Source organism: Notamacropus eugenii, chromosome 4 (genome assembly GCF_028372415.1).
Source record: "Notamacropus eugenii isolate mMacEug1 chromosome 4, mMacEug1.pri_v2, whole genome shotgun sequence".
Classification (NCBI taxonomy): domain Eukaryota; kingdom Metazoa; phylum Chordata; class Mammalia; order Diprotodontia; family Macropodidae; genus Notamacropus; species Notamacropus eugenii.
Genome location: NC_092875.1, coordinates 155,852,304 through 155,878,003, shown reverse-complemented (window position 1 = coordinate 155,878,003; position 25,700 = coordinate 155,852,304). Strand labels below are relative to the sequence as shown.

The 25,700-nt window shown below is 37.1% G+C and overlaps 1 protein-coding gene across 16 annotated transcripts in view; it reads left to right on the top strand.

The window, feature by feature from the left end:
• CPQ (carboxypeptidase Q) overlaps positions 1-25,700 on the top strand; it is a 681,911-nt gene that overhangs the window by 33,909 nt on the left and 622,302 nt on the right. Inside the window, exon 1 of one of the 16 annotated variants that reach the window (XM_072603447.1) lies at positions 9,266-9,288. The exons of the other annotated variants lie outside the window; for them this stretch is intronic. The gene's annotated coding sequence lies outside the window, so the exon portion shown is untranslated. Of the gene's footprint in view, positions 1-9,265; positions 9,289-25,700 lie in introns of those variants that run through there. 16 annotated transcript variants of the gene reach the window in all.

Sequence of the window (25,700 nt, the reverse complement as noted above, 5' to 3'; positions counted from 1 at the left end):
CTATTATATTTCTATGAAATACAATTTTTTTGTATTTTTATATCACAGTTGTATCTTAATGTATCTTTTATATCACATTTATTTCCACATATTTCTTATCTCCATTCCCTTATAAAATGGAATAAAAAGGAAAAAAATTTATCAAAACCATCTTATACATTAATAATATTTGACAGGGCTTCACACCCATAGTTCTCTACCTACTTTGTTCCTGGTTTGTTTGTTTTTTTTTGTGCCATAGAATATTTTGAGTATTTTGGTATACATGGTATATTTCTTTCTGCTTCTGACCTTTTTTGATCTTCTGTGAAAATGTTTCTATATATGGTACCTTTCTTTATATGTTTCACCTCTTTTGATATCTAGGTCAAAGGGTATCAGTATTTTATTCTTTTTTTAAAGCTTAATTCCAAATTGCTTTCTAGACTAGTGAGGGCAATTCATGATTTCTCCAACTGAATATGGGCCCCTACTCCTATAGGATGCACTCAAGCTTTCTACCATTGAATATTTCCATTTTTAAATTATCCTGGACAATTTGTTAGGTGTGAAGTAACATCCTAAAGCTGTTTTAATTTGAACTTTTCTAACATTATTCTAACAAATAATGATTTGGAGCATTCTTCTATGCTTACTAGTTTTAAATTCATCTGAGAATTGTCTATTCATATTCTATGACTATCATTTGGAGAATAGCTCTTGGTCTTCTATATTTGTGTCAATTTCCTATATATTTTTGATATCAGACTCTCATAAGAGATATTTGTTACAGATTTCTTCCCCCAGTTGACAGTTTCCCTTCTTATCCTTGCTGCGCTGATTTCATTTCTACAAACATTTTTCTATTTCATTTAACGGAAATTGTGGATTCAATCTATTCTGATCTCTTTTATACCTTGCTTAAGAATTCTCCCCCTACTCAGTTTTGAAAGCTGCCTTCATTTATTTCCTCTATAAAAATGGTGATATGATCTTTTATATTTAATTTGATTATTCATTTGAAATTTGTTGTGGTATGTGATGGAAGATATTGGTCTAGTCAGGTTTTCTTAGTTGAGGGTCTGCAAAATTGTTTTTAATGTTTTGATAATTGTATTTCAATATAATTGTTTTTTTGCGGGGTAATCTGTATATTTTATTTTAGGCATTTAAAAACCTTTATTCTGAGAGGGAGTCCATTGGTTTCATCAGACTACTGAAAGGACCCATACACAAAAAACTTACAACACCTAGTTTAAACCTATTTTTCCCAAAACTGTTTTCATTTTCCCTAGAAGTTCTTGCCAAATAGAAAATCCTTCCCCAAGTACTTTTCTCCATGATATTTAAGGATCATTAATGACAACTTTGTGATCACATCAAGTTCTCTGGAATGTTTATGTCTAGGTATGTTGATGTAAACTTACTGAGGGCAGCTAGGCACTCTGATGATTTAGAGTTTCAGTTCCCTAGTAGCTAATTTCGTTCTCTATTTTCCAGTCTGAACTTCAGCCTATAGAGAAAGCAGACACTAAAAAAGATTTGAGTAGTTTTGCTTTTTTCCCATTATTTATTCCTTGGTTCCTTCCTTTGGAGCTAGTTTTTCATGGGTGCCGATAATATGGGGCTTGAGTCTTGAGTGATGGATTTGTGGAGATGGTGCGTATCAGGACTGGCAGAGACTGGAACACCTTGCCTGGGCTTTGAGGCTCAAGATTACAGACCCTCAGGGGGCATTGAAGAAGCAGAGTGCTACGGAGAGAAAAGATTGTGGGATTAGAACTCAGGTGACCTGGGCTTGTATCCTCATTCTGTCACCTCTTAGCTGTCTGGTCTTGGGGTAATAAGTTTCTTCATCTCTAAAATGTGAGGGCTGGACTAAATGATCTCTGAGAATCCTTCCAGCTCTAAATTCATTCTGTTATATCAGTGACGGTAGAAAAAGAGGATATAAGTTGGATCCAGGACTCAGAATGCAATTGAAATGAATGTGAGTCTCTAACACCATACGCTTTGAAAATTATAAGATAATATGGCCACTCCCTCCCAAGGTTCCTATAGTTTCTTCTTTTAGGGATATGGGCCAGGATTCTGGGGAAGTGTGAGTTTACCTCTCTGCACTCTCACAAACACCAGCTGAGACTGTTGTGAATAAGGAAATTGTGGAACAATTTGGGTTAGTTTTGTCTCTGGATAGATTTTTCTGGGAATTCACTCTGGGGCCTTTGGGCTAGAAAAATATATAAAAAAAAAATTAGGACTTTGGTGGAGAGATCCTGAGACCCTGGGGAATCTTGTTCCTGAACTGCTTTCTAACTGCTTTTACTCCTTGGTTTTCTTTTCAACTACTTTGAGCACTGCAGTATCTGGGGGATATTGGAATATGTTTTTAATAAAAAAAGATCATTTGAACCATTGGGGCTCTTAATGATCCATTGATATGAAGCCTGGTCCTGGACATTCAGCAACTAGTTCATAGGTTCATAAAATGCAATCAAACATATGGTTTTCTTAAAAGTCACTTTCCTCTACATTTTGAAAAGTTTTATCTTTATCAGTAGTTGCTTTGTTTATTTTTGACTAAGCAAAAACAGCAACAGATTTATGATTATGTAGTTGAATTTCCCTATCACTACTAGGTCATGCCTCTAAATGAGTTTTGCAATCTGCTTCCAAAATTCATCATACTTTTCCTTCTTCTGACCTGCTGGTCTTCAGTACGCTCATCTCCTAGTATTGTTTCCATTAACCCACATCCAAATGCTTGCTACTATGCTTTCTTCTTCCAGTATGGAGATTTCTTCCTAGAAAAACATCCTCTTGGTATCTAGTCCTAGTTTACTATACCCTTTTTATCAAATCTTTTGAAGATATTACTGGGGAAATGGAAAGTGGTCCAGTTATGTAGAGTGAGACCTAGGGATACCAGAGGGACAGCCTGAATTGTTGTATGCTTGATTTGTTATTCAGTTGTTTTCAGTTTTGTCTGACTTCCCATCTGGGATTTTCTTAGCAAAGATACTGGAGTGGTTTGCATTTACCTCTCCAGCTCATTCTACAGATGAGATGGACAGAAGATGCCCAGTTAACTTGGAGTTTACTGGCTAGATTTCTCCCCTCCCCTCTCCTCTCCTCCCCTCTCCTCCCCTCCCCTCCCTCCCTTCTGTTTTCTCAGAGATGAAACCTTAAACCCATTTCACTCTGGAGTTCACAGATTGGAGTCTGTTTACCTCAATTTCCTCAGCTTCAAAATGGGGATAATAATAGCACCTACCTTGCAGGGCTTTTGGGAGGGTCAAATGAGATAACACATGTAAAGCACTTTGCAAACCTCAAAGTGCTATGTGAATTATGACAATGTTGATATGACTACCTTTTTCTCTTAATAAATATTCATTAAATGTGTATTGGGAGTAGCATTTGCGGGTTATAAAAGACATTTTTTGATGTGTAGGTACATGGAAGCTAAGGTGTGAGAATGGGTATATGTAGATATGGAAGAGGAGAGTTCATTCTGCCATTTCCATATTCTTAATGTTCTCCTGAAAGTTGTAAAGGATATAGAGTAAAGTGACATGTGTAATCCTATCGAGTCCCTAACTTGCCAAAAAATAATTCCTTCCTTGGTATCTGTGGCTTGAAGTAAGAGGCATTGTGTTGTCAAATCCATGTGAATTATGCAAAGCAGAAGAAAAACAAATGGCATAGCTTATGCCTTGGCAGCTGAGATGAAGAACCTATCAATTTGTGGTCAACTGTAATGCTTTATATTAAAAAAAATTCCATCCAGTAATTCAAGTGACTGTGTACCAAGATCCCACAACTTGTTTCCCTAAGATTACCAGAAAAAAAAAAGTTCTTTCCTCCCTCCAGTCTTTACTATGGTTTGTAATTTTAGAATGTTTGAAACTTTGTGGACAAATGACAGTAGCCCCAGAATTCCACTGAAGGAAATAGTTATTTATACATTCATAAGAACCAGAGAGAAATCCTTGAGAATCTTAAAAAGAAGCGATCACTCCTAGCAAGAGACAAACTTCATTAGTAGATTCTTTAGCAATCTGTGAGAGAAACAGACTTAACCAAATCTCACCTTCCTAGATTTCCTGTGCATTTTATTCTAGTGAGCCCTTTCTGTTGAGCCCTGAGAGTGGAGCCACCTTTCCATATGAGAAAAAGTAGACTTTTCAAAACAACAACCCTGAGGCTCCTGACCCTCCCAGCATGATTTATCTATTTATTTTCTCTTTTCTATTAAGGGGTCAACCCTCCTGACTACCTTTTAAAGAGGCCTCTTCACTGAATGGGCATTACCTCACTTTAAGTGAGTACTTGAAAAGGCCTTAGCCTAAAAGGCTAAGGTCTCCCATTGTATCCTGGGCCATTTCCAGTCATCCTAATGAATATCTGGTCACTGGACCCAGATGGACCTCGGAAAGTGAGGCTGGTGACCTTGCATAGCCCGCCCTCCCTCAAAACAAAGTCAAGTGCAAGTCATGTCATCATTTCTCTGATGTCCTGGTCCTGTTTGAAAACAAAGGATGAACATAACACAATGACAACTAAAAATAACAATAAAACAAAAAATAACCCTCTAAAATGAAGAATACTCTCCTAAGTGATATTGTCTATCTATTTTCAGTGTGTGCTACGGGGTTTGCAGAAAGGATCTCCCTTAATTTGTGTTCTCTGCTTTGCATGTAGCACAAGCCATGTAGAAATTCAAAGATGGTATTGAAACAATAAAAAAATGCATTCGTTGAGTCTGGGGCTGGGAAATAAAAAGGAGCAGGGTGAGATGTAAAATTGAGGTGTTTTTTTTCCTTCTTCCTCCCATTGTTTCTTAGAGAGTAGGCATAGGATTAGGATAGGGAGGGGCAAGAAAATGAATATGTAGGACAAACCTAGCTTTATTTCCAGAAAGGATTGGAGATAGGATTTTTCACTTTGATGTTTTATTATGACTTGGAGATGAACTTGGAGGTTCTCAAAGGCTGCACAAATTGGAAGGACTTTGAATTTGGGCCCCTTGAAGGAAACATGTTTTTTGTTTGAAGGAAAGCTCAATAAAGGTCAGAGGTGCTAATTAATATGTTGTCCTCTGAGTGATGAATCTTTTGGTGATAGCAGCAATTGAAGAAGAGTAGAAAACATGCTGAGTTTAGGGACAAGGAACTAACTAATTTCACTGCTTTGCTTCTCACTATGTGACCATGGACAAATCATAAAACCACTCTGGGCCTCAGTTTCTTTAAATGTAAAGTCCGAGTTTGGACTAACTGGTCCCTTAAGGTCCCTTAAGGTCCCTTCCTGCTTTGGGTCAGTGATAATGTGCTTCTCTGAAGCCATCAAGTTGTATAGCAGCTGGCAATATATGATTAGTGGAGGAAGTATACTTACCAACAAAATATGGATCACTGGGAAGTCAGCTGGGGATAATGACATAGACAACAGCTGATATATTTCATTAGGCTTTATATACAATTTCCTGCTTCTCTTGAAATACCCAAGGTTTATGTCATCATTCAGATTCCTTAGGAGAAGAACCAGCATGGAAGATGAATGTATCCAGAGCAATAGACATGAAAGAAATGTGCCCTCTCAACTTGGCACCTTTTTAAGTTTAATTATGTTAGTCTTGTAATTTGTGTGGATTTATTGAGACGGTATAATAAATCCACTCATAAATCATGCCTTTAGTGCCATAAGTTTTACAGAATGAAAGGCTTTGTAGTTTCTAGAACAAGGTGTGAGGCTTCCTTGACTTGTTAGTTTTTCTGTCAGACAGAACTCATGCTTTGACCAATAGCAGATCCTTTAACAGATGTTGTGGAGCCTTTAAAAAGAAGAACTCAAACACACAGCTAAACAGCTCTGTTACCTTCATGTATTTCTAGATAAAAGTTTATTAGCACATCTATTACAAGCCCTTGTTTTCGTGTTGGAACTTGGCATGGGTGTTTTTAAGATGAGGGGTGCTGAAGCAGTAAACAAAATATACTTGTCTCATTTTTTATTCATGCAAGATAACCTTCTCTTCTTAATGCTACATGCAACCTCTCCCCCCACCCCAATTTCAGGTAAAATACGAGGTGCCTTTGAAAACTAGCCTACCTTTGGTTGTAAAAGGAGGGAAGTCTCTTTTGATGTTTTGCCACAGATTTGTTTAAAGAACAGAAATGATTTAGAGATTTTTTTAAGACTCAGCAATACATTCATGGCATTGTTTTTGAGTTATTTGAGTTATACATAATCACTCTGAGGGTTGAAATACTGACACCTTAAGGACCAGATTAATCTTGTCCCTGGAACAAAACAATACCGCCCTCCATGTCACCTTCTTTGGGAGAATGGAGAGTGTATACATTGGTTGGAGGCTTAGTAAAGATAAATGAGGCCTCAAACAAGAAACTGTATCAAAGGCTTAAAAACAAAATCCTTCATAATTCATTTTTCTAAATTGATTTATCTTGGATGAGCAGAAAAGATTTCTTGTTTCATTTGTTTTACTTGTCTATGGACCACCTAGGTTAGAAAGAAGTGGTTAATTAAAAATTCCACAGGCTGGTCAGTTCTGGGGCATCTTGGTTACCAGTGTCCGTACAGTTGCCCAGAGATGGCTCCAGTGTGATGGAGTGAAGGTGGCATTCACTTATTCTTTATAGAGCTAGTACTGCCCCAACTCGCCATCCCCTTTTTGGGTTCTGAGGCTTTCCATGCTCTCTGGGCTTGTTTAGGATGGTACTGGGTGCAATGAAGAACAGCCTCTCCCCACTTAGTTTGTTTAGGAAGCCTCTAGCGCTGGGGTTATAAACCTTTTGTGTGTCATGGGCCTTTTGGTAGCTGAGTGAAACCTAAGAACTCTTTTGTGTGAACTTTTATTTTTAAGATAATTAAAACATGTATTTTTACATGCATTTATAATTTATCTCTTCTACTGCCTTTCTTTCATTGAAGAAACAACTTCCCTAAATCCCCAACTGGAATCTCCAGACAAAGCCCTCATTATAAACATGTATAATATTGCAAAACAAAGTCCCCCATTGAAAAACAAATGTACATCGCAACAATATTTTTAAATGCATAAAATGAAATATATAGGATTCCAAAGGAAGTCAAAAGTTAGTAAAAGTATTATTTTTCCCATCCAAGTTTATGAACACCCTGAAATCAAGAGTCCATGTGTGCCAGATTAAGAACTCTGCTCCAGAGACATGTCATAGTTATATATTATATTAGCTTTCCATAAAACTATACCTATAGTAATTATATATAATAACCTTTTCTCAAATTACTTTCCTTCTTAGAAACTTTAAGTGCATCCTTACTGTCTACCAAATAAAGTTCTTTGCTTAACATTCTAATACTGTCCTTGATTTATCATACATATATAATACATACATACACACATATGTATATGCTTACATAGGTAGATGGATAGATAGATAGTATGAAGGGCACTTGTTTTGGAATCAAAGGGTTCAAATTCCCACTCTACCCCTAATTAGTTGTGTGACCATGAACAAGTCACAAAACCTCTCTGGGCTCCATTTACCCCATCTATAAAATGAGGGCATTTGGCATAGATAATCTTAAAGCTGTCTTCCCATTCTAAACTATTAACCCCTTTTCCAATTTTATTCATATACTGTACTCTGTTACACCAGCTCTGTACTTCAGCCAAATTGGATTACTTGCTATTTCCCAAACTAAACATGACTTTGGATTTCCTGTCTCTAGGCCTTTACTTATGCCATTTTTAATGCCTGGAAGTCCTACCCTTTTCATCCCCTGTTGAAAATCTATCCATTCTTTAATACACAGATAAAATACCATTTCTTTCAGGAAGTTTTTTTTTAAATACCTGGCTAGAAGTCATCTTTCAGTCATTTGAACTCTCATTTCACTTTCTTTGTTCCTCTTTTAATTTTCTATTTGTATTATGTTCGTTTGTGAGTATGTGTTATTCCAACCTTGAAATCAGGGATCATGACTTCTTCATTTTCATCCCTCTCTGTATAGTATATAGCACCATGCCTTGCATGTACTGACACTCAAAGCATCTTCATTAAATTAAATTGAGTTTATAAAACATTGGGTACAAACTACAATTTCTCAGAAATTTGTCTCCTGAAATCCAGAAAAATCACTTCTTCCTTTGCAAATGAATTCTATATTGCTTGCCATTGTACACAACAACAATGCTGGTGTACCATTGCTTTCCTTTGTTGATTCCTCTGACAGACATCACAGCATCTCAGTTTGAAGGGACCTCCATTGTCATCTAGTCCAACCCGTACTGAAACAGAATGTTCCTCTGTGGCAATAGCCAAAAAGTGCTTTTTCATCCTTTCTTAGAAGACCTTCAAGGATTTTACTTGTCTCTGGAGAAGGATTATGAGAATACCACACCATCCTCAGGCTGTGCTGTCATGAGTTATCCAGTCTTTCTGCATACCTATATTCCTCAGCAACTTCCATGCCTTGATTGAAGTTGAAACCAACTTTCTGTCCTCTGAAACCAACTAGAACAAGTCAAATCCCTCTTTTACAAAACTGTCAGTCATTAAATATTTATTAAACCTCCACTATGTTCCAGGCACTGTTCTATGAGCTGGAGACACAAACAAGCAAAAGATAGTCCTTGCTCTTAAGGAGCTCACAGTCTAATGGGGATGAGGATGGGGTGGTGGGAAGCAACATGCTCTTGAAATGCTTGACATAGCCATAAAGGTTTTTTCTAGGCAACATTTAAGCATCTACTATGTGCATACAAATATGTAAAGCTCAAATGAAAATCACAGTTTCTGTTTGTCTTTCCTAGCATCCTCAGTCTCATCATGCTACCTTGCACATACTAAATACTTACAAAATGCTTGTTGACTAACTTATACCTCCTGTGACTCTCAATTCAACTCTATTGCTGTACCCATTGTCACACGTTGGACTGTATCACCATTCAAAGTGCCTCCCTTACCAAGTTCTCAAACTCTGAAATTCTTCATTCTGAATATAGTCTCCTGTCCTTTCACAATCATCCACTCTTTTAGAGCTTCCTATTCTGTTCTTTTCCTTCATTATGACCTTTGAGCTTTTGGTTTTTCCCTATTCTACTAGTCCGTTAATTATTTTCTGGCCTTATTTTTTCTCTCTACCCAATTTTGACATGTGATATAGTGAATAGGGTACTGAACTTTTAGTCAGACCTGGGTTTGAATACTCCTAACTAGTTTCATCACCTGTAAAATGGAGCTAACAATCCCAACAGTACCTACCTCACAAAGGTTGTTGTGACTTACATGAGATAAGGTAGGTGAGATACTTTGCAAACCTTAAAGTTCTCTACGGGGCCCCATTATTATTAAAATCCTCTATCATCTCTTCCATGATCTTACTTCATCAATCATTTCTTTTCTCTCATATCATCAGTTGTAACCTCTGTATTGATTCCTTTCCCTCAATTTGTAGACATGCTTAGTTTTTATTGTCAATTTTATTTGATATTTTATTTTTTCCCTAATTGCATGAAAAATGATTTTAACATTCCTTTTCTCTTCAAATTCTGAGTTCCAAATTCTCTCCCTTCCCCCCCCCATTGAGAAGACAAGCAATTTGACATAGGTTATACATGTGCAGTCATGCAAAACACATTTCCATGTCAGTAATTCTGTGAAAGAAAACACAGACAAAAAAAGCCAAGACAAATAAAGAAAATAAAGAAAAAGTACCTTTGATCTGCATTCAGGCTCTACTAGTTCTTTCTCTGGAGATGGACAGCACCTTTCATCATAAGTCCTACAGAACTGTCTTGGGTCATTGTATTGCTGAGAATAGCTAAGCTATTCATGTGATATTGACATGCTTAGTTTTCCTTTATTCTAAAAAAATTCTCTTGATTCTGCTCTCCCCTTAAGCCATGGTTCTTTACTCTGTTTTCCTCTCTCCTTCTAGAAAAGTGTCTACACTCATTATGTCTACTTTGACTCCATTTTCAATCTCTGACTTTTATCCCTAATGTTGTTGTTCAGTTGTTTCAGTCATGTCCAACTCTTCATGACCCCATTTGGGGTTTTCTTGGCAAAGATATTGGAGTGGTTTGCCATTTCCTTCTCCAGCTCATTTTACAGATGAGGAACTGAGGCAAACAGGGTTAAATGACTTGCCCAGGCTCTTGTAGCTAGTAAGTGTCTGAGGCCAGATTTGAATTCAGGAACATTCATCTTTCTGACTGCAAGGTGCCATTCTCCATCCCCTGAGCCACTTATCTGCCCTACTACTCTACTGAAACTGCCAAGTCACTGATGACCTCACTATTATATTCAGTGGCCCTTTTTTGTCCTTCATCTTCCTAGTCCTCTCAGCAATATGTGACCATGGTGACTGTCCTCTCTTCAGTTGACTTTCTCTATTCTCTTCCTATCTTTCTGATCTCTCTTTTGGTCTTCTTAGCTTGCTTCTCTTTCTCTTCATATCTCTTAAATGTTGTCCTTAGCCCCCTTCTTTCTCTACATTCTCTACTTTGGCAATCCCATCCACTCTTATGTCTTCATTGATGCCTTCCACTTCTCTTTGTCTCTCTCTTTCTCTCTGTGTTTCTCTCTCAATCTCTGTCTCTCTCCACCTCTCTCCCTCTCTCTCTCCTTCTTTGTAATATAAGCTTCTTGATAACAAAGGCTGATTCACTTTTGTCCTTGTCTTCCCAGGGTTCAGAACGGTGTTCATGTCACATAGTAGGAGCTCAGTAAATAATTTTTGATTTGTTTGATCTGTTCCAAAAAATAACAGTGATAAACTAAATACAGACTTTATTAGCTAGATGGGAATTTTTTTTTTTACTTTCCAAATATACTAAATTATATATACTTTAGAATGAAAGCTAGTGCTTTTTTAAACAAGATCTTTTCCACTTAATTTGTAAATTTCAATGTATCTTCCTTGAAGTCAAGGCTATGAAAATCATGAGAGGGAGAAAGAGCACCTTGTTCAGTTCAGAAAGATGATCGTGTTCTGAAGAGGCAATTTGAGATGGGGTCATTGCCAGACTCCAGAAGTGCCACACACATTTCATTAGGAAGACACACTGAATCACATATTCTCAGCTCAACAAGAGCCTTCCTTGGCAACCCTGACCCAGAAGAGTTTGGCAGGAGGCGGTGCTTATTTTGCCAGCTGAGGCTCTGTTGCTTTGGGACTTTTCAAGTTAGAGGCTCTTCTCTCCCTCTCCAGAATTCCTCCCTGTGTCCTTTCTGTTAGGGAAATGGGCATTTTATTTCCTACCTCCTCATATTCATTGGATGTTAGATTGACTTTCTCAGTGTCCTTTTTTCCTCTTCTGTCCACCTTTAGAATTATAGTCTTGTTTTAAGGGTAGAAACAATTTTCCCTGAGAAATGCTGAGCCCCCTGAAATGTTGGGAGAATCCACCTGTCTCCTAAAAAAGAAGGCACATTTCCTGATCTTTTCCGCTGGGCCAGTCTTGGTTATTATAGTTACTTGAAGTTTTGTTTTTATATTCTCTGTATGCATTTATTTATTTATTTGTCATTGTATATATTCTCCTGGTTCTGCTTGACAAGTCTTCTCTGTATCCCTCACATTAGTTGTTTCTTATGATACATTAGTATTCCATGACATTCACATACCACAATTTCCTCCCCAAAAGATGTAAAACCTTTCCTCCCCTTATTTTTCTACTATTAGAAGGCTCCTATGGATATTTTGCTTCACATGAGGTCTTTCTGTCTTTGACCTCCTTTGTGTTGTATGTTCAGTCATGGTATTTTGGGGCCAAGGGTCACAAACAGTTTAGTGACTTTTCTTGCATAATTTCACATTGTTTTCCATAATGGTTTGAATAATTTATATCTCCACCAACAGTATATTCTACTAACTGCCTATCTTCCCATAGCATTTCAAATAAGAGCAATGCATATACCACCAATTATTTGTCTTTAAGTAAAGAGCATTTAGTAATTTTATTTTTATCCCTTGAATAAGTCTCAATGTGTTGGCTAACATGTTTGAATTTCGAAGTTATTTTTAATGGAATTTCTCTTTCTATTGTTTTCTTTTTTTTGCTTTGCTATATAGAAATGCTGACCATTTCTTTTTTGTTTATTTCCTCCTACCTTAATGATGTTATGTATGTTCTCAATTACTTTTGTTACAGATTCTCTGTTATTTTCTAAGTAAATCAAATAGATTTGGCAAATAGAAATGATTTTTGTCTCCTTATTAATATTTATGCCTTTAATGTTTTTTTTGTTTTATTACTGTGGCTAGTATTTATATAATGATATAAAAAATGAAAAGTAGAAATAGGGAACTTCCTTGCTTTATTTTTATATTCATTGAGAAAGCTTCTAGCATTTCTCCATTGCAAATAATGTTAGATTTTGATTTCAGACATACGATTTTTATAATATTAAAAAAGAAACCCATGCCTATACTGTTTAGGGTTTTTAGTATAAATTAGTACTGTATTTTGTCAGTCTTTTTCTTAATTGATATATTTTGATGTAGTATATATGGAATGTAGTAGTATGATGTATACGTAGTATGATATAGTAGAATGAAGCATATGATTAATGGTGCTAATTGTCCCAGCAGACCATAATTTCTTGTAGGTTCTTCGAAGCTGGAAAAACTTTGAGAATGGTCCTAGATTGCCTGATTACAAAAGGCCAGCCTGGCTAAGTACAGACAGGATATGAGTACCAGTATGCTGACCATTTGGTGATGAATTATTTAAGCATGGCAACCCATAAAACAAAGAAAAATTCAAAATGGCCACAGTAGTGTTTTAGCCTCCTTTTGCTTCTGCAATGGTGATAACTAAAAGGCAGAAAAGTAGTTGCAGGATGCTAAAAGATCACACAGATTTTAGACTGTTAATAGTATTAGCCTAATTGTTGGTATTCTAAACACTTAATCATTTTCCAAAAAGCAGATTCACTCCTAGAAAACTGGATTCATATCAATTTTGACATTTTCGTTATAAGTGAAATTAGTAGGCTGAAACAAATTGTGATTAAATGTGAGGATAGTTCACAGGCTTCTTTGGATAGGCAAACCAGAAATTAATCAATAATTATTTATTAAATATTTACTCAGTGCCAGGTATTGTACTAAGTGCTGGGAATAAAAGTACAAAGAATTGAGTAATTGCTACTGACAATGAGCTTATAGCCTAATGGGAGAAACAACAAGTTTGTATAAAATACATAAATATATAAAACATATATTGAGTAGATATAAAGTTAATAAACACATATATACAAAGTAGCTTGGAAGGAGGGTTCAAGTAGTTAAGGAATTAGGAATTATACAGAAGATGGTACCTTATAGTTTTCAAAGGAAAAAGTCTAAGCTATCAACAACAACATGAAAAAATGCTCTAAATAACTAATATCAGAGAATAAATAACTGAGGTTCTGTCTCATACACACTCAGCTGACAAAGATGACAAAATAAGGAAATGACAAATGTTGGAGAGGATGTGGGAAAATAGGTACATAAGAGTATTTACTATTGGTGGAGCTGTGAATTGGTTCTGCCATTTTGGAAAAGTAATTTGGAATTATGCCCCAAAAGTTGCTGAATTGTGTATACCCTTTGACTCAGCTATATTACGGTATTTTGGCTATTTGTACAATATATATATCAAGTCTTTAGTATTAGTCAAAAATTAGAGAAAAAAAAAGCATCATCCTGTTGGGGAATGGCTAAATAAATTGTAGTATATAAATATAATAGAATATTATTGTACCATAAGAATGATGAAATAGACAGTTTGACAGTAAAGTAAGTAGAATTAGGAGAATGATTTATATAATAACAATGATAGACAAAAGCAATTTGAAAATATTTAGAACTCTGGTAATTCAACAATAATAATTAAAAGCTAACATTTATATATAATAAATAAAATAAGTGTGTATAATGTATATGCATACATATACATAATAAACACATTATATATTTATATGTGTGTACGTATACATACATACATATATGCATACACACATGTATGTGTGGGTATGTGTATGTACTATATGCCAAGCACTCTGTTAAGTACTTTACAATTATTATCTCATTTGATGTTCACAATAACCTCAGGTGGTAGGTGAACCATTAGCGTAGAAGACAAAAGATGAAATTGACCACTCTTCTTGCCAGGAGCTGATGAACTTAAAATACAGAGAGAGACATATATTTTCAGGCATTGCCAATGTAGAAAATTGGTTTGCTGGACTATGTATTTTTTTAAATAAAGTTCTCTTGTCCTCCCTTCTCCTCCTTTCCACTTTCCCTTTCCTCTTCAATTTCCCCTTCCCCATCCTCTTCCCCTTTCTTTTTGTCTTCCCTTTTGCATTTCTTTTCTTTTTCCTTTAATAGATGAGGCTTGTGGGAGGGTCAGATTATAAATGCATGCAAAAATAAATGCATATTTTTAAAATATTTTTATTTATTTTTTAATGTTTATTTATTTTTAGTTTTCAACATTCATTTCCACAAAATTTTGAGTTTCAAAATTTCTCCCCATCTCTTTCCTCTCCCACCCCAAAATGCTGAGCATTCTGATTACCCCTTCCCCCAATCTACCCTCCCTTCTAATACCCCTCCCTTCCCTTATCCCCATTTTCTCTCTTGTCTTGTAGGGCAAGATAAAGTTCTATACCCCATTACCTGTATTTCTTATTTCCCAGTTGTACGCAAAAACAATTCTCAACATTTGTTCCTAAAACTTTGAGTTCCAACTTCTCTTCCTTCCTTCCTCCCCACCCATCCCCACTGAGAAGACCAGCAATTCAACATAGGCTATATATGTGTAGTTTTGCAAATGACTTCCATAATAGTCATGTTGTGTAAGACTAACTGTATTTCCCTCCATCCTATCCTGTCCCCCATTTCTTCTATTCTGTCTTTTGACCTTGTCCCTTCCCAAGAGTGTTTACTTCTAATTGGACCCTCCTCCCATTTGCCCTCCCTTCCATCATCCCCTGCACTCTGCTTATCCACTTCTCCACTACTTTCCTGTAATGTAAGATAAGTTTTCATACCAAAATGAGTGTGCATGTTATTCCTTCTGTGAGCCAAATGTGATGAGAGTAAGTTTCACTTTATCCCTCACACCTCCTCCCTTCCCCCTCCATTGACAAAGCTTTTTTTTGACTCTTTTATGAGAGATAATTTGCCCCATTCCATTTCACCCTTTCTCCTCCCAATATATTCCTCTGTCACCCCTTAATTTTTTATTTTTTTAGATATGATCCCTTCCTATTCAATCACCCTGTGATTGTGTGTGTGTGTATGTGTGTGTGTGTGTGTGTGTGTGTGTGTGTGTGTGTGTGTGTGTGTGTAATCCCTCCAAATACCCAAATACTGAGAAAAGTCTCAAGAGTTACAAATATTATCTTTCCATGTAGGAATGTCAACAGTTCAACTTTATAATTTTTCTTTCCTGTTTACCTTTTCGTGGTTCTCTTGATCCTTATGTTTGAAAGTCAAATTTTCTATTCAGTTCTGGTCTTTTCATCAAGAATGCTTGAAAGTCCTCTATATCATTGAATGACCATTCTTTACCCTGAAGTATTATACTCAGTTTTGCTGGGTAGGTGATTCTTGGTTTTAGTCTTAGTTCCTTTGATTTCTGGAATATCCTATTCCAAGCCCTTTGATCCCTTAATGTAGAAGCTGCCAGATCCTGTGTTATCCTGACTGTATTTCCACAATACTTGAATTGTTTCTTTCTAGCTGCTTGCAATATTTTCTCCTTGACCTGGGAACTCTGGAATTTAGCTACAATATTCCTAGTAGTTTTTCTTTTTGGATCTCTTTCAGGAGGTGATTGGTAGATTGTTTCAATATTTATTTTACCCTCTGGTTCTAGAATATTAGGGCAGTTTTCCTTGATAATTTCATGAAAGGTGATGTCTAGGCTCTTTTTTTCATCATGGCTTTCAGGTAGCCCCATAATTTTTAAATTGTCTCTCCTGGATCTATTTTCCAGGTCACTTGTTTTTCCAATGAGATATTTCACAGTCTTCTATTTTTTAATTCTTTTGGTTTTGTTTTATAATTTCTTGGTTTCTCATAAAGTCATTAGCTTTAATCTGCTCCATTCTCATTTTAAAAGGACTATTTTCTTCAGTGAGCTTTTGAACCTCCTTTTCCATTTGGCTAATTCTGCTTTTGAAAGCATTCTTCTCCTCATTGGCTTTTTGAACCTCTTTTTCCAACTGAGTTAGCCTCTTTTTAAAGGTCTTATTTTCTTCAGCATTTTTTTGGGTTTCCTTTAGCAAGTTGTTGACTTGCTTTTCATGATTTCCTTGCATCACTCTCATTTCTCTTCCCAGCTTTTCCTCCACCTCTCTTACTTGATTTTCAAAATCTATTTTGAGCTCTTCCATGGCCTGAGACCATTACATATTTATTTTGGAGGCTTCTGATGGTAAGCATTGCTCTTCCTCATCCAAAAGGATGGAAGGAAGTATCTGTTCACCAAGAAAGTAACCTTCTATAGTTTTATTTTTTTCCCTTTCTTGGGCATTTCCCCAACTAGTTACTTGACTTTCGAGTCCTTTGTCAAGAGGAGGGTATACTCTGGGGACCTGTAAGTTGTCGTTCCTCCAAGGTGGCACAATCAAGGGAGAGGAGTTTACTCCCTGGCTGGAACCCCTGCTGAGATTCAGATGAGCTGCTCAGTTCCCCCAGAGGCTTTAGGTGGGGGTAGGGCCTCCACTCAAGACTGAGGGTCAGATCAGCTGCTCAATTCCCCCAGGGCCTTTAGGCTGAGAGCTCTAAAAAGGGATGCTGCTGCTGCTGCCACTGCTGTCACCCGCACTGCCTGGGAGAATTTGCTGAGAGTCATTTTTTCCAGGTGTTTTATGGGCTGTGGGGGAAGAGCTAGAGTATGTGCACCTTTCTACTCTACCATCTTGGCTCCACCCCCTAAATTCATATTTTTTAAAAAAAGAAGCTGGTGCTCAATCTGCCTCTTGAAGGAAGAGAAGAATTCCATGAGGTGGAATTACAGAGGCACTTCATTCCAGGAATGAGAGATAGCCAATGTAAAATTACAGAAAGGAAAGAGAGAATTTTATAAATGAGGAATTGAAAGAAAGTTCAGTTTGGCTGGTTTACAGTGTGTGTAAGAGGGAGTTATGTCTAATGAAGTTTCAAATGTAGATAGGAGTTAATGGAGTTCGTTCTGTGTTCAAAGGCAATAGGAAATATCATTTTATGGAACATTTGGTCATCTTATATCATTCCTCATAATAAATATTTATAAAAAAGACTACCTAGAAAGTATCTATAGCTTCTTGCTGACCTCTCTGCAGAGTATGAAGTGTTTACTGAAATTGTATGAAGCACTTGGTGGAAGATCTCATTAAATTAACATATACTTTGATGACTCAGTGATTTAAATTCAAAGGTAGGTATAGACAAGGACCATGAAGCACATGTTGAAAATTTTGCCTCAAGAGTAAGAAATTGGAGAGACTTGCACACTATACAAAAACCTCACACCTATGAACATCATGCATACCTTCTTCAAAAAAGGAATCAAAATATGGACATAATTTTGAAGAATATCACAGAAAATAAAATTGATTACATTTTAAGAGACAAGAAATGGTTTATAACTGAGGTTGGAATTATTCCTGAATCAGCTGTGTACAGTCAGACCACTGAGTTGTTAGAGCCAAGAAAAAAGTTAATACAAAACTAGAAGTAAAAATAAAAATGTGTAAAAGACATGTCATGCAATTAAACTAGCATTCTGAGTTATCTAAGAAAGCAAATAGTGTCAAAAATAGAAAATGGTGAAGGAAATAATTTCATAAGAAGTTAAACTACTATAAATAAATAATAATGAAACTACCATATAAATAACTATAAATAATAAATTGAAGGAACCAAAAGAGCCTAAAAACTGACTTTCTTAGCAAATAATTGATTCATTTACCAAGAAGAGATATGGTGAGGAAGGGCACTTATTTAGAATATAAACTCATTTGTAAAATCTTACAGAGAAGGATGTTGGAAGATTATGAGCAGCATAACATTATAAAATGGGAAGCTGTTCTTTCCTGTGGATGAAAAAAGCCAGCTATGAGAAAATTTGGCAAGGGACCCAGTTGAGCCTGAGGGTATTTAAGGATGCATTTATGAAGAAGACAACAAACAGATGAAAGATGGAAAAAATTAGCAGGCTTTTTTTTCATCATCACTTTTCATCAAGGACAATGGAGCCACCCCATTTGGATTTTAATATAATAGTCACTTACGTGTTTATAGAAGAAGTAGAAACGGCAATGAAGAGAATAAAAATTAGAAAAAAGCAGCTGGACTAGACCAAGTGAATACACAGAGGATATTAGGATTGGAGGCAGCTTAGTTTTTAGGATATAGAAGGGCTGTATCTCAATGTGTCTAAAGAAAAGAATGAAATCAAAAGTGTGGAAAAAATTTAGAACCTTATTGTTATTTTTCTTTAAAAAAAATCTTTAAATCTTCAACTCTTTAATTTTAAATTTTAAAATTTTTCTTTAAAAAGTAACTTCTGTAACTCCACATTGTTATGCTTGTTAGCTTCTTTCCTCTGTGTGTGTATGTACAAACATGTATATGTACATATGTAATATATAATTTTATGATAAAATGTATTTATATGACAGTATAGATAAAAATAAAAATTATATATATGTGACAATAAAATATACGTACAGCAAAGATTTCCTTGATGAGGGTGTTAGGAATGAACAGGTTGCCTTTCACAAGCACTTTCCACAGTAGACATCTTTAGCATCACAAAATTGACAGAAAGATGTAGAGAACAGGAGATTCTATTATTCTTATTGTTTGTTGATTTTTTCTTTTTTTAAAGCATGTAATTCAGTATAGCAAAATATCACCTTAAATATTCTCTTCCAACAAGGTATCTCTTGTGCATATGTCAGCATTATATATTTTTACTTAAAAGATATATCAGAATTGATTTTAATAGCCCTCTGATTATGCTAAAGCATAAAACATAAGACTTATGCTCACCAAAGCAGTTTTGTTCAATATTGTCAGAGAAGACCAAGGTTCATATACTGCTGTTTGATCGTCACCATTTGCATTTTGTACATTTTATTCTTAATTGCGAGAGGGAAGAATCCTCTTAGCAGGGATTTCACATAGTCTATGATGAGGGTCACCATTAAACCATTATACCTATTTTCATGCCCCTGATGAGGAGTAGGGTGTGGTTGTGATGGTATTACTGATATAGCTGATTTCTGGAGACCTCTTCCTAAGAGTTACTGGGAGCAGAGGAGCCTCTGCCCCCTCCTCCTTGGTTTTCTTGAGGATTTAGAGCCCATGCTTGTCTAGCATAAATTCATTAGCAGACTTTCTCCTGCTAGACCTTCCTGTCTCACTTTCCCTTTGTTTACCTTTCTAAGGTTAGGTCATAGAGTCTTAGATCTAGAGCAAGAAGGGAGTTCAGAGGCCAACTCAGTCAGTATCTTCATTTTATAAGAAGCTGAGGTCCAAAGATATTAAATGACTTGCTCATTGTGATGCATATAGTAAGTAGCAGATCAAACTAAAGATCTTTATGCAAGTCTAGATGCATATGTATTTGGTCTATTCAGAGGATCTCTCCACCACTTAAAGTGTGTGTGTGTGTGTGTGTGAGTGTGTGTTTGTATGTGTGATCTGCAAACAGAAAACCATGTACCAACACTCCCTCCACTTTGGTCTTGTCTTGTAGCCTTTTCAAATTGAAGAACTCACCATCAGAATGTAACCTCTGAAGCTGCGATGCAACAGAGTATGGATCAATTCTCTGTTGCCTGTGCTAATTTTTGCCTAATAATTAACACCAGGAAAACACAGGTGCTCCATTAGCCACCATAACACCATCCATACGTGGAAACTTTGGTTACAGCAAATAGAGAAGTTTTGAATGCTGTGGATAAGTTTAATTACCTTGGTAGTGTGCTTTCCAGGGATGTACACATTGACAATGAGATTGACACATACATTGTCAATAAGGTTGATGTATGCTTTGGCAGAGCTAGCTTGGTGTTTGGGAGGCTCTGAAGAAAAGTTTGGAGAGAGAAGAGATATTAGACTGAGTACCAAACTGAAAGTCTACAGAGTCGTTGTGCTGACCTCATTGTATGCCTGTGAAATGTGGACAGTCTACCACCACCATGCCAGGAAACTGAATTGCTTCCATTTGAACTGTCTTAGGAAGATTCTGAGGATCATCTGGCAGGATAAGGTACCAGACACTGAAGTCCTTGCTTGAGTTGAACCGCCAAATATTCAAACTATGCCTCAGAGAGAGCAACTCCGATAAGCTGGTCATGCTGTTTGAATGCAAAATGTACGCTTGCCAAAAAGAATATTTTATGGAGAACTTGCATGGGGCAGGCAATCACATGGTGGCGAGAAGAAGCAATACAAGGACACTCTAAAGATTTCTCAAGAAGTTTAGATTGACTGTGCAACATGGGAGATACTGGCACAGGACTGCTCAGCATGGCATACCCACATCAGAAAAGATCCTGTGCTCTATGAGCAAAGCAGAATTGAGACAGCACAAAGGAAATGTAGGATGCACAAATTTGGAGGAACCACCCCAACTATTCACATAGACTATCTGTGCCCAATCTGTGGTAGAGCATTCTGAGTTCGCCTCAGTCTGATCAACCATAGTCGAACACACTGAAACTATACTAGATACTTCTGATAATCTCAACTGTCAGGAATGGGCCTTAGTTGGTAGTGGGAGAGACCAGATTAAGGATGGCCTAAAGCTGGGGAGTAGATCTATCTCCACTGGGGTAGGAAGTGCTTATGGAACATTGCAGCAGCAGCAGCAGTCCAGGCTGTAAGCAGTAATTGTCAGGCCGGTTGAGAAGAAACTAGGAGTAGATGATAACACAACAGACTTAGAGTCAGGAATACCTGGGTTGAAATTCTTCCCCAGATATTTACCAGATGCCTGACTTGGGTAAATCACTTAAACTCTCTCAGTTTCCTCATCTGTTAAACAAGGGGATTGGACTCCGTCTTTAAGAACTCTTCTAGCTCTAAATCTGTGATTCAGTGGATTTCTTTTTAGAATGAGTGTTTCTAACCCTTTATGGGTTGTGGACTTCTTTGGCAGTCTGTTGAAATCTACTTACCCTTTCTTAGAATGTTGTAAAATATATGCAATAAAATACATAGAATTATAAAGGAAATCAATTATATTGATATACACTTATCAAAATATTAAAAACAGAGAGAGCAAACAAAGCTAAGTTCACGGACCCTAAGTTAAGAACTTCTATTCTTAGCTGCCCTGTTCACAGGGCAAACTGTGACTGGTCCTGCCAAACTGGAAAGGTTCATCAATGAATTATTCTGTCTGTCAGTATGTCATCTGATGACTAGGCTATCCAATTTTAGACAGCCTATTGCCAGGTTAGATTCAGAGAGATGGAGTTTTTAGCCACCATATTTCTCAAATATAATAAAATCTAGAGTGGTACTTGTTTGGGTTGGTAGAAGGGAGAACCCATGCAATGAAGTCATGGATCCTTGACATATGGGGGCAAGGTAGGCAAGAGAAACCTTGGAAAGTTTTCTTTACTATTGAAAATAGAAGTATGATATGTGTAAGACCTCATTGGTTTCCAAATTTGTATTTAATTTACCATTCCCTTTTTCATTCTCACTCCCTTTCCTGTTGCTTAAATGGTGGTGTGCCTAGTCCAGGGCTTGGTATGTAAGTGGTGCTTAATCAGAACCTTTGTTTTTTCTGTTAACTGAAAGTTCAGTGGACCAGAATGGCAGCAATAGTCATATCTCTGGCTTAGGAAGTATCTTTGGCCTGCCCAGTGGCATTCACATTTTTCATCACATTTGGATTAGCTTGATGTAGGATTAAATGTTTTATTTCACATTTGGGGCATGGCTTTCCTGAAACAGAAATCTCTTTACCTTACTTAGGATTATTTGGAACATACTAAGGATGGATATGGTTAGTATCAAGTCTAGCAATTGAGGAAACACCTTATAAATCGCATAGATTTCTGTGCCCTTGGGTCAGGGGTCGTATCAGATACAGATGTTTCACTAGCTGGTGTATGGGTCAGTCAGGCATTGTGGGAAGGCTATATGAGCCCCATCTGTGGTCGGGCTCACTCCCTGAATCCATTTTGGAGTTGAAAGGGACCTCTGAGACCATTTAGTCTAACATATACCTGCAACACATATATATATCCCTCTCCAGCCTCCTTGACAGGTAGTTTTTCAGATTTTGTTTGAAGACCTCCAGTGATGGGAAGTTCACTACTTCTAAGGTAGCTCATTTCACTTTTGGATCATGGTAGTAACTCTATGTTTTTTCCACTTATACGCATTGCTCCCCATTCTGCCCATGGGAGCCACACAGAACAAATCTAATCTCTCATATGACAACCCTTCAAATACTTAAAGAGAGCCATCATGTCCCTCCCATCTTCTTTTCCAGAACAAACACATCTCTGGTTCCTTCAACTTATATGAGATGGACATGAGACCCTTCCACATACTGGTTGCATTCCTGTGTATGTGTTCTCTAGCTCAACACCGTCCTTTTTAAAGGGTAGTACATTAGAGCATGGTGCTAATGAAGATAAAGTCTAGTTTGATTCCTACACACACCAGTTGGTGCATGATAGCTATATATATTTTGATATTTTTTTCAGACAGAACAGCCTAGCCCCTCTTCTCCTTCCATCCATGGCACATCCTAAACTACAAGGATGACTAGGGCATAGGATAATGTATCTAGGACTAAAAGGGACCTCCTAATAACATTTTAATCTGGTTTGTGTAGCACAGATGTACGTTTGACATTTTGGGTGTAGATGGTTTGGATACAATCTTACATATTAATTTACATAGAAAGCACATGTGTAAATGTGACAAAATGTTCTAAAAGTAGAAAAGGCTGAGTCATTGGGGATCACTAAGCACAGGAAGGAAGGAAACAAGCATTTTTTAAACTCCTAACATGTGCCAAGCACTAGGCTGAGCACTTTCCCAATATCTCATCTAATTCTCATGGCAACTCTATAAAGTAGCTGATATTATCATCCCCACTTTACAATTGAGGAAGCTGAGGCAGGCAGAAATTAAGTAACTTGCCCAAGGTCACACAACTAGTAAGTGTCTGAGGCTGGATTTGGATTTAGGTCTTCCTGATTCTGGGCCCAGTGCTTTATCATCGACTGTGCCTCTCTGCTAGGAGATTTTTGTTGGGTGTGTTATTGTGGGAACTCTCGTTCTGATATGAGTTGGGTCAGATGGCAACTGAGATCCTTTCCAACACTAGAGTTCCATGATTGTAATTCTGTGAAAACTCTTGCTTTCCTTTAAATCCCATTATTGGTGTCATAGGAATGCCAGATGCTTGTGTCTATATTTTTTTACATTTGTTCCAGTGATCATGGTATGGTTCATACTCATCTGTTTTGAGGGTTTAGCACTGATTTGGAAGAATGTAAGCTTCTTGAGGGTAGGCATTGTCTCATTTTTGTCTTTGTAACTTCAGTGCCTAACCCAGTGCTCTGTGTAAAGTAGCCATTTAATAAATGCCATTTTAATTGAATTGGAGAATGCTAGCAAGAGTGGTTGTGTTCACAGAATCAGAAGAGATATCAGGAAGTCCAGCATATATAGGAACTGAGAACCTTATCCTAACATCCCTGACAATATCTTTTGCTTGATGAATCATGGCGATCGCTCCCTGATGCCTTGATCATAGCAGTAGGGATGGAAGGACAAAGCAGGGCAAAGTCCTAGAAATGTTCCCTGGCTAAGACAAATTTTTTCTGAGAGCCCTTGGGTCTTTGGAATTCAAGTATTTATTTTGTCCTCTCCTTAGCCAACATGGCAGCCAGTAGGTGCTTCTAGAATTTCCCCTAACTCTCTTCCATTACTATGTGAAGTACCTCTGGAAATATGAAGCATGAGGGTCCAAGGGTAACAGTGTTCAGGCCTCCTGGGTGCTCTGGGCATGCAAAGTAATGACTAGTCTCCAACATAGTAGTCACTGAAATTGTTGAATAAATTTGTTCCAAAAGATCAATTAAGTTAAATTGGAACTGAGTGCATTTATTTTTCTCTAGAAATAGTGTTAAAACATTGATCAAGTTCCCAGATCAACCTCCTAACCTATCTAAACCATAGTACTAATAGGATGAGCCTGAATTTTGGGTACTGTGAGAAAGAGGAAGAGGAAAAGTGTTTTCTTTCTTTTTCCTGGGTTTAGGGTTGGTCCTAAGCAAAATTCTGAAGTTCATGAAAAGCTTTTTTTTAGGGGAAGGGGGTGGTGGTGAAGGAGCATTATCTCACTTTCCTTTCTGTATGCTTTTCCCTATACACTGGCTTCCATTCAGTTTAGGCATTCTGGCATCCATTCAAGTCTTCCTCCCCTTCTTCCAACTTCCCCAAAGTGCTCCAAGCTCTAAAATTATTTACCTCCTGTCTCCTGCTTCTCTAATCAAAACTTCCTTCCTTCAGTGCAGCTGTCTCTGCTAGATGTTAGGAGAGATTCATACTAATTCAAGAGTGATTGATCCTTGCGTGATACTTGCATGACTGTTGTTCCATATGCATCTCAAACTTAACATGTCAGAAACAGAACTCATTATTTCCCCCATTCCTCTTCTGAACGACCCTGAGGGCATTGCTTTTCTTCAAGTAATACAGATTAGGAACCTGGAGTTCTCCTCAATTCCCACTCTTACTTATCCCACAATACCTTACAGCACCTTGTTAGTACTATCTGTGCAGCATCTCTTTAAAATGTCCCCTTCTCTCCACTTAAATGGTTACCACTCTTGTACAGGTCCTTATCACTTCTTGCCGAGATTATTATACTAACTTCCTTATTGGAATCGTGGCCTCCAGGCTTTTCCTTTTTCAATTCATACTACAAAGTGACTTTTTTAATGATAAAATATAAACTCTGTAAAACATTTAAGGCATTCACAGTCTGGAGCCTACCTACCTTTCCAGTCTTATTATACAGTAGTCTTCTTCATACTCTCTGGTTCAGCCAAATTGTCCTTCATGCTACCCTTTATACACATTTCATCTATCTTAGTGCCTTTGTACTGTTGAGCTTTGGTGCCTGGAATGCACTCTTTCAACACCTTCACATCTTAGAATCTCTTGTTCCAGAACTCAAACAGTTCCTTATACCTAGGGCTTTCCTACTCCCCCACCCCAAATGCTAGTGCTCTGCTCACTCCCAGCCCATCACATTTATTTTGTATTTACTTTCTATATCTTTATCAGTGTGCATTTTGTCTTCCTCTGATAAAATGTCAGTTCCTTGGGAACAGAACGGTTTTTTACTTTTGTCTTCGTATGCATGTTACCTGTCATACAAATAGCAGGCAATTAATAAGTGCTTTTGTATTGATCGATTGCTTCTTTACTTTGGCCGAGGCATCTCAGCTTTAAAAAGAGATCACTTGTTAACTCGAATTAATCTCAAATTTATGGACTTTCAGACATTGACAGAAGTAAGAGGAAAATTCAGGAATTTTAGGGAGGAAAGATATTTTGGGGTGAGTGGGGAGTTACCACATTATTCTTGGCTCAGAGTCTCTCCATAGGTTGTGTTCTCTACTTCTAAAACAAGAGATCCTCCCCTTCAGCCCCAGCCTCAATGGTTG